At 36.7% G+C, this 18,719-nt stretch overlaps 1 protein-coding gene across 4 annotated transcripts in view; it reads left to right on the top strand.

Moving 5' to 3' along the window:
* Nucleotides 1–18,719, top strand: part of PARD3B (par-3 family cell polarity regulator beta) — a 926,621-nt gene that overhangs the window by 710,053 nt on the left and 197,849 nt on the right. The window lies entirely within an intron of this gene.

The following is an 18,719-nucleotide window of genomic DNA, read 5'->3' as shown; positions in this document are numbered from 1 at the left end:
CCACGCACCTTAGAATGTATCTTCCATAACTCCTCGGCATCCTCACAATTGAAGAAAAGATATTGTTATCCTTGAAAAGTATACCCTTTACTATCATTATGATTAAGTTGGGAGCTTCTGCTGAGCTTTTGCAGCCCTTGGCATCTATTTTCTGTGAGAAGGATTTCTTACCTTGCCCTTTTACCTGGGGAAAGTTGCAGGATTTTATTACTGCCTCAGCCAGGTACAGCATTCACAATCAATCGTCTCTTTTCCCCTTGTGTCTTCTCCTAATATCCTTTTGTTTTGATGATTTGTTAATAGTCAATGTCACTTTGGTCTCAACCTCCCAAACACATGCATACCCACAATAGAGAGGAAACAGTCCAAATGCAGCTTTAGCAATATGGCACCATTCCCCCAAGTGCTTCAGAAATGCAAATTTGGTCCCATGCTGCTATGATCACAGTTTTTGAAGTTTTTTTTAGCACAGGCTTAATGCTATATAGCCACTGAAGTTCCTTGTCAGCATATTCATATTCTCTCATTCTGAAGTCATTTGCTTTGTTTTTTTAATGAAGAGGGGGTCCCCTTGTTTACAATGTAGAATTTTACTCAAAGGGGATGAATGATCTTAAATGATCAAGAATTTATATTTGCTTAAAAGGGAACAAAATAAATTCATATCATTAGTAGATTCATTACTCAAAGTCATTATGAAATTGCAATTATTATCAAAAGGCTCTTCTTTCACAGACAGACTTAATTGACCTGCCTCAAATTAAATTTCAGGGCAAATTAAGTACTTTTCTTTCTGTGCTCTGAAGTCCTGTACCCTAACAGACCTTTGTGTTGAGGTTTTTGGGAAAGGGGAATGACATCATTTGTGAGGAAAAAAACCTAGCTGGTTGCTTATACACTGTTTTTTTTACTATGTAAGCTTACAGTTTGCATTTTCCATATTCTATGATATTATGTACTTTCAATTAATCCAGAGGAAGATCAGAGAATGATAGCATATTTATGCAGATTGCAAAACATAGTTTTATAAAATAGATTACTTTTTAGGGTCTTTTGAATAATAAACAGGGAGAAAGAGCCGTTTTTAATCCTTTATGTCAAATTTCTAGGATGATAGTATTATTATTATATTATATGAAAGAAGGCATGCATCCCCAGTCACAGTCATGGAACCATAACAATGAGGTTCTGAAATCTGGCACTGGAGATTACAAAAACTGTCTTTGTTGTGGCTTCCTGTGTTTAAACAAGACACTTTTGAGGAACTCTCCAAAAGTACAAACAAGACAGATAGCTGGAGGTAACTGAAGAGTGAGGAAGAAGTCACTACTGAGATGTGTGGAACTGTTTGGGGGGAAAAGCAAGCTTTGCTTATCTCTGTTTTTGAAATCAAAAACTGTATTGAATTGAGATTTGTTTTTGGAGAGGCAACTTCAACATTTCTTTATAGCAAACTTTATTTCAATCACTGTAACATTTAAAATGTTTTAGCTTTCTCATAGATATTATGAACAATATTGCTCATATTGTAGATATAAGTTTTAATGAATTAGGCCATATACTATATCATTTATATAATTAATTACAAAAGCTGACAAAGATGACTGGTTGTGGTTTAAACTCATGGTTTTCCCTCATCTGAGAAATCTGGATAATAATAATAAAAGTATATTTATCCTATGATGCTTTTGATAAAGTATTTTAAACCATGGGCTTACCTTTACTATAATGTTGGTATTTGGAGTTTTATTACTATTTGTTAAGTTTTTCCAAGTGTTTAAACTGCAAATGTTCTGAAAATGTCATGGATTCTTATTAAGATTTTACTGAGGTTTTATTCTGATTGGGGGTTCCTGCTGTTTATCTATTTTATGAGCTACCCAGAGTTGTGGTTAATATGAGCAACTATGTAAGACTTTTTAATTTACATCTATTTGTGTGTGTGTGTGGTGTGTGTGTGTGAATACACACACACACACACACACACACACACACACGCGCAATCAAATGGGTGTCTTTTGCCAAAAACAAGTAAAAACACTTTTGAATTGTGGTCATTTGATCACAGAACACTGTGAACGATCATGAAGCTGACCCATTTGACATGGGTTCATGTGACCAGGGAGGATTGGCACAACCATTTATGATGGTGGGGTTGCTTTATGGGCTATAAAGTGCCAGTTTTGTGAATGTCGTAACTTTGAACGGTCATAATATGAATGGTCATTACAAAAGAACTATCTGTAAAGAAAGTGAGGCTTCTCAAACTAAAGGGAAAAAATGGAATATGAACAGCAGCTGTGTCTCCTTTGTTGCCTATCCTCTGTGTGTGCAAACCCCACCCCATATACCATCCACTTATTCCATTCATGTATGTTCTGTAAGGACATCAATTTCCAAATCATTCTGTTTTACACATACACAGATCTAAACGTGGTGTCTCTATTATCATAACACTGGGATGGGGATCACTGGTTTTAGTATCATAGGCTAATGTTTTTCTAGCATAATTTTTATTGTGTGGTTCAGACCTTTTTTTTTTTACCATAGCCCCAATTTTTGAAACACACACACACTCCTGCTAGATTAGAATATTGATCTAAGAAAACTGCTTGTAGTAAAATTCTGATGATCTGATCCTTAAAAAAATATTTTTTTTTCACAAACTAAAATACAGCAAATAATTACTTTAAAACTGAAGGAAATACCAAGAAAGGAAGAGTAAAGAGTAAAAAAAAAGAACCCTAAACCAGTGTTTTTCAAACTCAGCAACTTGATGGAGAATTCTGGAAGTTTAATCCACATATCTCTCTGAGGTTGAGAAACACTGACTTTCCTAGTGAAGCCACTCCTGTCACACGTGATCAGGTGAAAGTAGGGAAACCCCTTAAACTTTGACTTGAGTTCAGATGGAATTGTTTTAGATACATGTACAGGAAATCTGACCTCAAACACAAAGTTTAAGTCTAGAATTGAGATGCAAATTTCAGTTTAGAAATTATTGCTTTTGTTTTCTGTTTAAGAGCCTCTCCCTTTTTATCACCCTGTAATCCCTTAATACAGAATAGAGTTGGGGCGACTAGATAAGGCTGACCGTTTTCCTGACCAGATGCCCTTCCTGAAGCCATGTGGAATTCTCAGCAAATATTTTTCTTTGTGTCCTAAGAGAGAAACCTCTGCCACTACTAGGATTGAACTCTCAACCTTCTGAGTGGGAAGTTGAGAGTGGAAGATGAGAGTGTTCACCACTTGGTCACCACACAGCTCATGGTGTTTAAGACTCTCATTTGAAAGTAAAATAGGTATTATTGTGATACATACAAAAGTTCACTGAAAAAAATTGAAAAGTTGTTGCTGGCAAGGACCTCCCCACCACGTATTGAAAAATAGTTTTAAAACAATTCACTGATATTTATTTTAAAATGTTAATTTATGTTTATATTTCAATTTTAGATAAAATTCCATGATGTCCTTTAAACAAAAATAGATTTTATTTCCTCCACCAGGCAGCTCTGTAATAGGAATTTTAACTTTTTATGTCCGTACACATTATTTTTTTTAATCTGCCATTTAATTTTAAATGCTAATATGAGTGTGAGTAATTAAAAAGCCAAAATTGACTATGAAGTTAGTAAGCTGCAAATATGGGAAAAGAGAGATCATTATGGCTCTGTTCATGGATAGCTATTTGCAAAACAACTGATAATGTGCAAAATGAAGATTTTATAAGTGGCATTTTAAATCAATGGTTAATGGCTTAAAGATTAATTAAATAGAGTTATACCAAAGAGAACCTGCTACTATCTTGTTTATAGGCCAGTCATTTACAAAGTGAAAGTGCAGGAAAGCTATGCTACTTCCATTTTGCAGACAAACAATTTAGAGTATTTTATTTATCGACAAATGGCAGTCTGATCTCTTCTTGAAAGTCGACCTGAATCAAATAAAACCAATGTTTCGCAGTGTTTCGAACTGGTCTGTAACCTGCCCCTCCAACCCGGTTTTCTGGTTGAAGATTTTCCGTTGAAGGTTTTCCGGTTGAAGATGGCGCCCAACAAGGAGGGTGAGGTTCTAGCTCCAAGAGAGCTTATCACCTTTTAGATCCTTATGAACTTCCACCTTCATCAGAAGTCTCCTGAAATCATGCGCTAAAGCTCCCATGAGTAACCAAGATCCCTTGGCAAGCTCCCGCAGTCTTCTCCAGCAACCATAGCCTTTCATCTCCGAGCCCCTGCGAAGCGCAATTCCCCGGTGGCAGGGCAGGGCAATTTCCCAGAGGTAGGACCATTGGACAATCTCCCACAGCCTCCCCAGCAGCCGTAATGCCTGAGCCCCGAGCCCCAGTGGAGCACAAATACCAGGAGGCAATTAAAGAGCCAGGAGGCAATTAGAGAGCCAAGCTGGAGCACAGCCTTCCCCACTCCGCAGCCTTTCCCACTCCACCTTCCAAGCCCCGGACAAATACAATTCACCAGAGACAGCCAGAAAGCCAAGCCAGAATGGACTTACAGTCAGCCAGTCTAAATCCCAGCAAGAAAAACTTATTGTTTTTTGTTGTTACCAGTGAACAATCTTGCTAGAAAAATAATCCTACAATCATCTACCTTACCAAACAATCTCTCACCATCCTCTGCCTCATCAGGAAACAATTAAAAAAAAGAAACCACGTGGCTTTAAGGAGACTCCCAGTCCTAAGATTCCTTGGGTGGAGTCTTGAAGCTGTGGATCCCCAAACGGGATCCCCTAAACGGAGTCAGCGTGTTACAGTAATTTAGTGAGTTTTACTCTGTCTCAATAATTCAGCGTGTTTTTAGTCATCCTGTTACAGCCTCTTTCAGCTCAGATAACAGCAGTCATCTAAGCAATAAATCCTTCTCACTCTGTGGAACAGATACCAGCAGCTAACAAAGCAATTAACCCTTTACTTGCTGACTCTCAGTACTACCTCATTACTTTAATATTTAAATACTGATTACTTCATTACCTCAAAACTTATAACTTTTCTACCTCAAGACCTATATCAATTATTAGATAATGATGTCTCCAAATCAATTTCTATAAAATAATTAATTTTATCAATTGATTTATTGATTTATTGTTTTGATTGATTAGAGTGTTTAGTGCATATAGTGTGATTACTGATTAGTGTAAATGATCAGCGATTTGTGTAAATTAATTGAAAATTAATTAAATTAGTAAAATTAGTGATTTAGTGAATTTAATTGACCAGTGTGATTAGTGATTAGTGTAATTAATTATTTCAGTACCTCAAGACCAAATATTGATAGATAATGCTTTGTCTAAAATAATTGATTTATCATCTAATTGTATAACAATTAATTGTTAGATGGCCACTAATTTACTGATTCATTGAATTGATAGAGATTTAATACTGTATCATTTATTATCTAGTCAAGTGATTGATTGATTGTTTTTTTTAGTAATAAGTAACCTTACTTTTGAATTGTTCTCTAACTTATCATTTAACATTTATTAATTACCAACATTCATTAAGTAACTGTCTACCTATCACATTAATTAGCTATTGTAATTGTTTAGTGTACTATTGTCATTGACCATGCCAGCCAAAAACTCCAAATCCTCCATGACCAAACAACCACAAAGGAATAATATCTCTCTACCAAGGACCTCCCAGACTCCTGCACATACTTCAAATGTCTTGAAACCATCAATGAAAGTGAAGATAACATCAAATGCCATCTATGTGACAATCAAGCCCACCTTGCCTGCTTAATCTTAAACAAAAACCTAGCTGATCTCCTAAAAACATCAGATATATTCCCTTGTCTATGTCCATCATGTTTTCCTAAGCCAAACAAACTAAGTACCCTGCCTGACGGAGTTGATAGCATAGAATTACTCATTCACTCGATAGAAGAATGCTTAGCAACACGTTTCGAAACAACTATGCAAGCAAGCCTAACCTCTCTTGAAAAAAATATACAGCACAGATAAGCAAATACCTATCAGCTCAAAATCAAATCCCAACTCAACAACCAACTACCACAAATACTACCTCAACTACAATCACAACTACAACCAAAAAAACCACCAAACCACAGCCACAAATAATTACTTTCCCATCAAATAATTCCACAAATGATATCCCCTTACCCAGAGACATCATGGAACGTGATCAGAAACGTCCAAATGCCATCTTATTTGGTCTTGAAGACACCAACGAATCAGACAACATCACCAAAGTTCGCAATATCATAAGCAACTCAAATACAACAAACATCTCTCCTGAAGATATTATTGAAATAACCAGAGATGGCCCTGAGTTCAAATAAAATGACGGCACGGTGGCCCCAAGATTTTGTAAAGTTGTTTGCAAAAATAAGTCCAGCAAACTTATATTCATTCATACAATAAACACCATTGCAAAAACCAATCCCACCCATAAAGAACTTTGCTCAAGACCAGGCTTATCCATATTGCAAAGAATCTGCTCCCGTGAACTCCACACAGAACTCAAACAATGTCTAGACAATGGAGAAAAGGATCTGTACATTGACTACCGGGCTGATTGCATCAAAAGAAAGTCACACAACACGCAACTCAGCATCCAACCCTACCTCATCCAACCCACCATCACTCAAAACTAGGCACGCACGCCCCTAACTACCTCTATTCCAACCACAACTGGCCTTAAATGCAAGCTAATCAATGCAAGAAGCCTTGTAAATAAAATACCTGAATATCTCCTCTTACTAAATACGACTAAATTTGACATCATATTTGTCTGTGAAACATGGCTCAACGCATCTCTCCCTGACTCCATTACCACAGTAAGAGACGTTTACTGATCAGATCGTGAAATCCATAGAGGAGGTGGTGTTGCTATCTTCTATAAAAAGTCCCTACATCTAAAAAACATCCAAGTTACCCAGGAGCTTGCTCTTCCTGAGACCATCATCTGTGAACTGTCCTTAAATATCACATTTCGATTCTTACTATGTTACAGGGCCCCTGATTATGACATCAAACATGTAAACAAGTTAAATTCACTACTAACCTGGGCAACATCCTGTCCACATGGTTTTATCTTTCTTGGTGACCTCAATCTACCTCATATTAACTAGACCCTAAATGAGTGTAAAAATGAACCCATACATGCAACCTTCTACAATACTGTAACAAATCTGGGACTGGAACAACTAGTAACCAACAATACTAGCCTTAACAACTGCCTCGATCTCATCTTCTGCAATAGTTTGAATTCAATTTATGGATTACAAATTAAAGAACCAACAGTGACCACAACATGATTGACTTTGTCTCAACATACGTCCACACAAAAATCATCATAACGACGGGATCCCCAATTATAACTTCCAAAAAGGCAACCATGATCTTATAGACAACGATCCCTCATCTCTTGATTGGAAACTTCTATTCACTAGATGCAATACTGTTGAAGACCATTACAACATATTTTTACTTGAAGTCAAAAGAGTCATCAAACTATATGTACCAATAACAACTCCCAAACCAGAAAAAACAAATTACCCATAACAATAAGGAAGTTTTAATCCAAAAAGAAATCACTTTGGTGGAAAGACAAATCTGGTCACATTGCCAATTTCAAAAGCAAATACAAAAATTTATGCCACCAGATAAGGACTGAATTATCACATTATCACATTATCAATTATCACATTAAACAAGAGGAAAACCTTCTATGCACCAATTCCACCCGCGCTTTCTACAGTTTTGTAAACAACAAACTAAAAGACTCAAGGTCCAATCCACCCTTGAAGGGACCTAATGGTAAAGACTGCAACAAAGACACCATTAAAGCCAACCTCTTTAACACATTCTTTGGCTCAGTATTTGTAAACAGCAATGGATCATGCCCAGTATTTCCTAGCTGAACCACTGACAACTACAATGATCTAATACATATCGATTTTACAGAAGACAATGTTGAAAAAGCACTACGTAATCTAAAACTGTCTCTATTTATTGGACCGGATGGAATATATGCCTACTTCTTAAAAAAGCTATCCACTTCCATAGCCGAACCTCTAAACATGATCTTTGAAAAATCCATCAGGACCAACTCCTTGCCAAACCTATGGTCACAAGCCATGGTCATCCCCATCTTCAAAAAAGGAGACCCCAGCCTAGTTGAAAATTACAGATCAATCTCTTTATGCTGCGTCACCTGTAAAGTCATGGAATCAATTATTAACCAATCCATTATCCTCCACTTAGAGACAAACAACTAATAAACAATTTGGTTTCAGAAAAAAACTATCCTGTAATCTGCAACTCTTACACTGCAAAAACATATGGACTACACAACTCTATCAGGGCAAAGCAATAGACGCAATCTACATAGACTTCTGTAAAGCCTTTGATTCAGTGGTACACAACAAACTACTACTAAAACTAAAAACAAAATTGGGAGCGTCCTATCAAATTCTGTACCTGTCAACAGTGGTGTCCCCCAAGGCAGTGTTCTAGGACCAACTCTCTTCATACTCTACATAAATGACCTCTGTGATCATATTAAGAGCAACTGCGTTCTCTTCGCCAATGATGTAAAGCTATTCAACACCACTGACAATACTGCTACCCTTCAAAAAGACCTTGACTATGTGCCAGAATGGTTAAACAAATGGCAACTTCAAATCTCAACAAATAAATGCTCTGTCTTACATATTGGCAAAAAAAATCAGAAAATAACATACAAGCTGAATAGTCAAGACCTTGTTGATGATCCAAACTCTGTCAAGGACCTTGGAATACTCATCTCTAATGATCTAAGTGCTAGAGCCCACTGTAACTACATAGCCAAAAAGGCATTAAGAGTTGTTATCCTAATCCTACGTAGCTTTTTCTCTGGTAATATCACACTACTAACTAGAGCATACAAAACATTTGCTAGTCCAATACTTGAATACAGCTCATCAGTCTGGAACCCACATTACGTATCTGATATTAATACAGTTGCGAAAGTCCAGAAATACTTCACAAGAAGAGCTCTCCACTCCTCTACTCGTTGCAGGGTATCTTATGCCACTAGACTTGAAATTCTAGACCTAGAAAACCTAGAACTATGCCGCCTTTGGTCCAATCTAAGTATAGTACATAAAATTATATATTGCAATGTGCTACCTGTAAATGAATACTTCAGCTTCAACCATAACAATACAAGAGCACACAATAGATACAAACTCAAAGTAAACTGCACCAAACTTGATTGCAGGAAATACGACTTCAGCAACAAAGTAGTCAATGTCTGGAATACTCTACTTGACTGTGGTTTCTTCCCCAAACCCCCAAAACTTTAACCTTAGACTGTCTACTATTGACCTCACCCCTTTCCTAAGAGGTTAGAAGGGGGCATGCATAAGTGCACCAACGTGCCTACCGTCCCTGTCCTATTGTTTCTTTTTCTTTTTCTTATATGTATCCATTTCATGTATTCATAACTTATACCTGTTATCTTATAATCGCTTGACAAAATAAAATAAATTATTCCTTGAACCTTTTGATTACCTTTCCAAAATGCATAGGTTTCTTAATTAATATGTGCGAGGTCAGAAAATACAGAATATGTTAAGATAAGTAACTGACATAAAATAAATTATAGGGCTTTGAATTTATTCTTTCACCGGTAGTGCATTTCCTAATCATGAGTGTTTTGGGGATGGTGCAAAGAATGAAAACATTGCCATTTGTGAGAACTACAAAAATTCAATATCCCTGGAATGAAAGTGCTAGCTTGGGGAAAATATTTGGATTTCAAGGCAGCTGCATATTTTGTGTCATTTTATTTATTGTGCAATAATATGGCTGCCTGGAAAAATCATTACAATGAAGTGTTCATTCCTAGACTATACTCAAACATGCACTTCACCACAGATGTTGTGAGTATATTGAGTTGTGAAGGAGTAACTATAGCACCAAAAGAGAAATAATGCATATTTGTGGCAAAGTTCTTTCCATTGTACAGTATGTACATTTCTAGTTGTTATGTACATATTTTGGCTCTCTGCTTTTTCAGACCAAACCAGGAAGTATAAATTTCTTGGTTTTTCAGTGAAGAAATCATTTATCTGTAATGTCATGTTTATCATTAGAAAAATTGACAATTAGAATTTCTTGCCTTGGTTATATGAAGGAAAAATGAACGATCTGCCATTTCAAATGTAGTTTTTTTTTCTCTTTTTGATTCTGTACCTATCTACAGCATAGCCAAACAATGGATTTGCTCAAATTGCCTTTGAGTAACACTATGATGCCGTAAATAAATGATAACCACGAATGCTAGAAGGCTGATACTCCTATTCCCCAAAGGGAAAGTCTTTGTCAATGTGAATTATAAACTGACTCTCTTTCCCATTTATCAGAGAAGCATAATATAAAGCAATTTTCAAACTTGAATGATTAATATGATTAAACAAAGATGTCAGGCCTAGCTCTTCCATACATATCCAAATAAATACTTTAGTTGACCAGGTGATCTCATCAACATGAGGTCAGCATGGAGCAACCAAAAGAGTCCCCTGGTATTTACTACATGCTACATTCTGTGAAAGATTTGTTAAGACAGTAATGGGAAATCTTAATGCATGAAGTGGAAGAAGAGAAGGACATGTACAATGAGGACTAAGATGACACTGAGTTAGAAATGTGTGCAATATGCTTCCAGAATTTGTAGCTATAATAATTGTTAATACTTTATGCATTTATTATTGTTGTCAGAGATGAGGATCTATGATTGGAGCCATGGTGGTGCAGTGGTTAGAATACAGTATTGCAAGCTAATTCTGCCAACTGCCAGCAGTTTATTTCTCACCGGCTCAAGGTTAACTTAGCCTTCTATCCTTCTGAGGTTGGTAAAATGAGGGGCTAGATTGTGGGGGCAATATGGTGATTCTGTAAACTGCTTAGAGAGGGCTGCAAAGCACTGTGAAGCGGTATATAAGTCTAAGTACTATTGCTATTGCTATTGGGGAAGACATTTGATTCAGAGATCCAGTTAAGCTGAGTGCAATTGAATTGGTTAAAAAGTGATTTATATAAAAAATGTCTTCTGAACCAGAGATCCCCAACTCCCAGTCCATAGACCAGCACTGGACTGCGGCATGCTAGTAACCGGGCCATGGAAACAAGCGAAACTCCATCTGCGGGATGCAAGCAGCATGTAAAACCATGCCCCCACTGTCCATGGAAAAAACCTCTCTCCACAGAACTGGTCTCTGATGCCCAAAAGGTTGAGGGGGGCACTGCTCTGAATTTTCTAATTATAAAATGGTGGAAAAGAAGAGGATATGCAGCTATTATAACTTCAGCTAATGAGGATTTAAAGCTGAAGTATGAGAACTTAATACATATAATAAAGTCTCTTTATAAATAATAACATTATTTGCACCTACCCAAATTCTGTGTTTTTGTTACAGCAGCAGTGAATATGGGAGCTTCATCTGTCTATTAAAAGCTGCATCTTTTTATAGTTAGTGCTATTAGAAAGAAGAAAAATAATTAGTTTGATTTACATACTCTTAGATCCCACAGTTGGGTTATGGTTCTCATTTTCCTCCAGCAAAAAAATATTACTTGCTAGGGCAAATTATGCATTTTTTTAGTATTACCAATGTGCTATCTAGCTAAAATAGCTTAAGGTAAGAGAGATTTTTGTCACTTGATTTGATTGATTTATGTCACTTGATTTGATTGATTTGACTTTATGTACCATCAAATCATGAGTTTACTCTTTATGGCCACCTAGATTTTCGTCATGGCAGTCTGCCCCAACTTGATTTTTCAGGTCTTCCGATGATGCATTCATCTCCCTTGTAACTGAATCTATCCAAGTGCTCATCTATAGTATATTTCTTGACTACATACTTGATGGTAGATCCAAAACATCTGTAACTTCCAATACTTCAATATCTTTTTTTGCCAGTTTTAAGGCTGCTTTAAAAAAAATCTGGCCATTAATTTGGTCTTGTTTGCATTTAATTTTAATCTTTTTTCCCCATTGTGGTCCTTGATTTTTATTTCTAAAGCTTGGAGATCCTTTGCATTTTTGGCTATTAGAACAGTGCAAAGCACAATATGGGTTATTGGTATGTCTTCCTCTACTTTTAAAACTATACTCATCTTTTTCCAATCCAGCTTCCCTTAATATATATTTGATATATAGGTTGAATAAATAAATGGAATGTATTAGTTTGCAGATAATACAACAGTGATTGGTCTCATTCGAGACAATGATGAATCCACATACAGACAGGAGGTTGAATCTGGAACTGAACACATTCAAAACTAGAAATGGTGATAGACTTTAGGAGAACCCCTTCCATACTACCACTTCTTACAATACTAGACAACACAGTATCAATAGTAGAGACCTTCAAATTTCTAGGTTCTATGATATCTCAAGACCTAAAATGGACACCTAACATCAAAAATATCATCAAAAAAGCACAACAAAGAATGTTCTTTCTGCGCCAACTCAGAAAGCTCAAACTGCCCAAGAAGCTGCTCATACAGTTCTACAGAGGAATTATTGAGTCTATCATCTGCACCTCTATAACTGTCTGTTTGGTTCTGCAACCCAACAAGACAGACACAGAATTCAGAGGATAATTAGGATTGCAGAAAAAACAATTGTTACTGAGGACTTGTATACTGCACGAGTCAAAAAGAGGGCTGTGAAAATATTTACAGACCCCTCATATCCTGGACATAAACTGTTTCAACTCCTTCCCTCAAAACGACGCTATAGAGCACTGCACATCAGAACAACTAGACACAAGAACAGATTTTTCCTGAACGCCATCACTCTGCTAAACAAATAATTCCCTCAATACTGTCCAACTATTTACTAAGTCTGCATTACTATTACTATTCTCATTGTTCCTATAACCCATCTTCTCCCACTTGTGACTGTATGACTGTAACTTTGTTGTTTGTATCCTTATGATTTATATTGACTGTTTCCTAGTATGATTTGATTGCTTATGTGTACCCTATGACTATCATTAAGTGTTGCACCTTATGATTCTTGATGAAAGTATCTTTTCTTTTTATGTACACTGAGAGCATATGCACCAAGACAAATTCCTTGTGTGTCTAATCACACTTGGCCAATAAAGAATTCATTCATTCATTCATTCATTCATTCATTCATTCATTCATTCATTCATTCATTCCAGCCTTGTCACGCTCCTTTGCTCACCTGAAGCCAGTCTGTTTTGCCATATTCTACCCATACTCTTCTATGACCTGTATCTAAGATTCTCGTGAAAACAGATGTTTTGGAATTCCCATTTTTCTAAGCACATTCCACAACTTGATGTGATCAACATATTCAAAGGTCTTTTTATAATCAATGAATCACATACTGATTTCTTTTGGTATTCTTTGTTTTTCTTGATTATCCAGTGGAATCAGCAATGTCATGGGTTCCCTGACTTTTTCTAAAGCCTTGAATACCTGGCATCTCTTTTTCTATGTAGGGCTCTAATCTGCATAGGATGGTCATAATTACTTTCCTAGCATGTAAAATTAAGAATGTTGTACAATAGTTTACACATTCTGTTAAGTCTCCTTTTTGATATTGGAAAGAAGATTGCTTCTTCCAGTCTGTTGCCCACTGTGTCATTCTCCAGATTTTCTGGCACACAAAATCTTTATTGATTCTTCTTCTGTGACATGTCCTATTTTTGTGAGTGTTCCACAGGTCCTTGTAGCTTTCCAGTAGGGTAACAATCAGAATGCTGATCTCACTTCATTTTCTAATATTAGAGGTTCTTGTAAATAGGGAATATCTTCTAAGATCTCTTGGATACTGACATCTTTACAGGATTTCAGCATATCCCTTCCTTTGTTCTCCTTTGAATCAGTTGCTATGTGTTCATTGCTGTCCTTTGTCACAAATTCAAGATTTCAACCCCCTTTGGAGTTCAGAGAACTTTCCTTGTTTTTCCCCCCATGTGTTCTGTTTCCATCTTCAATGTCTTTATGGTTATTGTTGTAGTACTGTTCCTTGTTGCTTCTTATAGCTTTCTGAAACTCTTGGTTAACTTCCTTTTTGAGATTTTTGTCTTCCTTGGCTTTGACGTCTTTTTTCTTCTTGGCAATTTCCAGTTTGTTCTAATATCAGTTTGCTTTCTTCTCTTTATTTATTTTTGGCAGTCTCTTTTCACATTCATCCTTAACAACTTCATGCAAGTTCACTGCATAAGTCCTCTCCTTTTTTATACATGAGATTCAGTACTTCAAAGCAATTTGTGATGTTCTCCTTGAAAATGGTATATGTTTAAGATCATGTAGTGGAAACTGACTGCATTCTTCGTTTTATTTACCTGAACTTGGAACTTGTATGTGAGCAGTTTGTGATCTGTTCCACAGTCAGCATCTGGCCATGTCTTTGATGCCTATAATTGAGGTCTTCTATTTTCTTTTAGTCAATTTGATTTCTATATACTTCTTCTGGTGGTATCCATGTACAGAAGTATCATTTTGGTTATTTGAAGACAGTATTTATCTATGAAGAAATCATTGGAGAGACTGGAATTGATAATTGAATATCCTGTTTCATTTCAGTTTCTTAAGCCATACTGTCTAGCTACATTTTTCTCTTTAATGTTCCCAACTTTGGCATTCCTGTCCCTGGGGTGGTGCGGTGGCTCAGTGGTTAAGATGTTGGACTTGTCTGCTGGAAAACCAGCAGCCCAGGTTCAAGATCTGAGCATTGTGCAATAGGGTGAGCTCCCAACCTTGCCCCAGCTACTTTCAATCTAGCAGTTCAAAAGCATGCAAATCATTGGTGGGATTCAATTTTTTTTACTACCGGTTCTGTGGGCATGGCTTGGTGGGCATGACAGGAGAAGGATATTGTAAAATCTCCAGTCAAAGGTGGTATTTGCCGGTTCTCAAAACTACTCAAAATTTCCACTACTGATTCCCCAGAACCGGTCAGAACCTGCTGAATACCACCTCTGATGCAAATGCAAGTAGTTAAATAGGTATCACTTTGTTGACAAGGTAACAATGCTGCACACTGGCCACATAGATGCAGAAATGTCTTTGGACAGTGCTGACTCAATGGCCTTGAAACAGAGATGAGCACTACCCCCTGTAGCTGGCAACGACTAGCAGAGTAACATTTGCAGGGTCTCCTTTACCTTTTACCTTTATTCTTGTCCCTAAAACAGCACATCTTGCTTGCTTATTCTGTTGATTTCAAATCAAATAATCATAAAACTCATCAACTTCCTCCTCTTCTGCATCAGCAGTTGGAGCATAAATTTGAATGACTGTCATATTAAAGGCTTGTCAACAAAGTATAGTTAATATTATTTGGCAGTTGATTACATTATAGCCAAACACTAGTATGCCCTTATGCTATGCCCTTCTTTACTGTAAAATCTCTTCTTTGTTTTTCATGTCCTGAGCAATAAACAGTATTCTGATGAAAGTGTTCAATCTTAGTCCATCTCAATTTGATGATGCCTAAGATGTTATTTGTTATTATTTCATTTCATCTTTCACCGAGCTTCATGCTTCTTGTGTTTCATGTTCCTTCTGTCTTTGCAGCTTCAGATATGATTTTACTGTATCGTATGACAACATCAGCAACTAGATGTCAGACAATCTAGCTACATCATACACATCATTAGTACTCCAAGAGATCCTCAGCATTTCCTCAGTAGCATGTTGAGTGCCATCCATTCTGAGGTACTCATAACCTAGCACTCTACAGCAATAATTTTATATTTTCTTGTAAAAATACAAGAGTAGTTTACCATTGTCTTCTCCCACACTGTTTAATTGATGACCCTGCCATTGTCACTAAAGTGATCTCTACCCTGTCATTCCATTACAGCCTCCAGCATCTTCCTATATCAATGCTGCCCAATATAGGTACCTGTTTGCTTTAGTCAGGAAACTTCACACCTTGGATAACCCTTCTGGGAATATATATTCTTGACATACACTCCCCTTATTCTTTGCTCATCCCCAGGAACCCCACCCCCACCCCTCTACCAACTCTATGAGGCAGCACAGCAAGATTTGGGAAGGGAATGTCCCTTACCTAATTGGAATTCCAGAAAACCCCCAAGTGCCCAAGATAAATATATCAAGAATAGAAAATAATGTATAGTAACATTGTGGAAAATCCACATCTGGCTCACCATTATGGATTTAAAGAGAGTTTTATTTTTATATATCAGCAGCAGCAATATTTCCAAAGGTATTTCTGCTGTATTTCTACAAATAGAGGAGAATTATTGTGGAGCACAAGATGTACAAATACAAAATCCTGTTCATCTAGAATTAGGAGGTATTAAAATGCATGAATAAACTTTGCACCTGTAGTGAAATGCAATATTGGATGAGTAGCTGCAGGCAAATCACTTTGAGTCCTTTGAAAACAGGTAGTTAATAAATAAATGCATATGTACTTTGTAAAGTTAGAAAAGCAATACATCATTCAGTATATATAGAGAAGAGATGTATATTTCATGTTCTTGGCCATTCATATTCCATAGATCAGGTGTGGTTAGTTACATGTTCCTGGGCAACAAACATGTTCCTTTATTTGGGAATATCACAAATTCATTTTCAATGAAATTTCACTGCAATTTTTCATAGTTTTACACTTCTGATGACTTTCATTCCCAGTGACAAGATAGCTTTTCCCCCCATTTCCCTCTACTCATGACACTGTTCAAATATTTCTATGAGCTTTTTTGCACTATGTACCCAAAATCATTTTAGGGTACTCATAAGCAAGTTGAACTGCATTATGTAGCTGATGATGATAAGATTGGTTATTCTGTGGTAGGCTGCTACATTGTACATATTCTACATTGAATCTTATTGCTATTTTCCTTTTGACTTTCTGCTTCTCATCTTGAATAACTTGCTATAATCTGCAAACTCACCACTGATGCACAAATTGGAATCATCAATCCAATCCATTCATTTATAAAAAGTAAAGGGCCCTGATGTCATATTAATTCCTAGAAAAAATTATGTCCCAGTTCTCCTGTATGACTTTTTAAAAAGGATGTCTAAACTCTCCGCAAAATAATCTGAAAAAGAGTGATCCTAATAATCTGTAAATAGTATTAAAGTAAATGTCACTCCCTTTCAAGGTGCCATGCTGATAAATCTTCACCAAGGCCGTTTCTTCTCTGTATATCTCAATTTTAGTTAATAACGCTTTCTACTGTAGACAAGAAGTAAGCCTAATATTTGTATAATGCTATAAATTCTCCCAGATCACTTTATAAAAATGGTGATGCTCTCTTCCAATTATGTAAAAAGAAGGATGGTCATAATAAAAAGAAAATTACATAGCAATAATAGAATCAGGTTGCTTCCATAAGAAAAATTCTTAAGTGTGTTTAATTTAGAATTTACAAATTATCTCAAAAACTTTTTAAAATGCCCTTTAAACAATAAAGCATTTCAGCTCTTTTGACAATCTTTCAAAAATTGTTTGTTCTTTAACTTTCTCAAAACATCCTGTACCTGTGTAACTATGCTAGGGTTAGGGATGCAGCATCTTCCTGCCCTATAGCCATGGCCTGAGCGTGAACTGGAGACCAAGCCTTACATGACTCCAGATCACCTACCAATCTGTGCCTTAAGCTTTAGAAGTGCAACAATATCACAAGCTTTTATTCATGAGGATATCATTGTTTTTTCTTCTTCTCATTTTCACATCTCATCTTTTTCCTGTTGCCATGATCCTTCTTCCACACCTTACATTTCACTTTATCCTTCATTGCATAGCTTTCAAGTATTGTTATTGCAATATAGTATGCCCCTCCCTGCCAATTCATTCCAGAGGGAATTAGAGCTTTTGTATTTTGCAAGCGAAGCCACAGAGGACGAGAATATAGTGGTGGGCAGCGAGATGTCAATTTTTTGTACTGCCTTTACAAATAATCTGAATCATCAGCCTTGCTGACAGCCCATTGTTGTGTTTGATTCTCCTCATTCATTTAAAATTTAAATGATACATTATAATTTTCAGTGTAATAGTTACTTCAGGGTGTTGTGTGTCAATTCTGAAATTTATCATCTCTAAACACTGCTGCCTTTGGGCTCTTCCACATATTCATCCCAAGATGTGAGACTACCTCATAACTAGATAGCAGCCTTCTGGAATGATTAAAATGTGTCAAAAGGGATGCATTTAATTTATTGGGATTGGAGAGAGATAGCTCCTGTGTGCAGCTGAAGGACCCTACCCAAAGTGTTACAAATTAACTCTTTGAGTCTTGAAGAGAACCTTAAAAGGGGCTGTGACTGAGGCAATTTTGAAAATTTTTAAAAAAGAAAAGAAAAAAAACCTCATGGCATAGAGGGAAGGGGGAAAACTTCTAAAAATCCAGTCTCTTTTGCAGGAAAGGGGTTTGCTGCTTTCTGCTTCTGAGCAGCTGTAATGCTCAGTAATTGTCTGAAAGGGTGATTTTAATTGAGCACTTGTGTGTGCAGTAAGTGTTCTGCTAACTGGGGGAGTTGAAGTCCTTCTGATCCATCTGCAGGTAATGACAGAGGAGGACCCTTGCAAGACAAAGCCCTGGCCTCACAAATCAGGAGCAATTTCTCCTGGTTGGGTTTCGAGGGGGAGAGGTTAAAGGGGAGTGGAGGGGGCAAGAGGACTTCAGGGAGTAGTGTTAAACCAATTACAAGCCTGTCCCTAATTGTTATTG

This window comes from Notechis scutatus, chromosome 1 (assembly GCF_049901735.1).
Source record: "Notechis scutatus isolate UNSWTSFEM ecotype Mainland chromosome 1, rNotScu1.2, whole genome shotgun sequence".
NCBI lineage: Eukaryota > Metazoa > Chordata > Lepidosauria > Squamata > Elapidae > Notechis > Notechis scutatus.
This window is presented reverse-complemented; position numbering and strand designations above follow the sequence as displayed.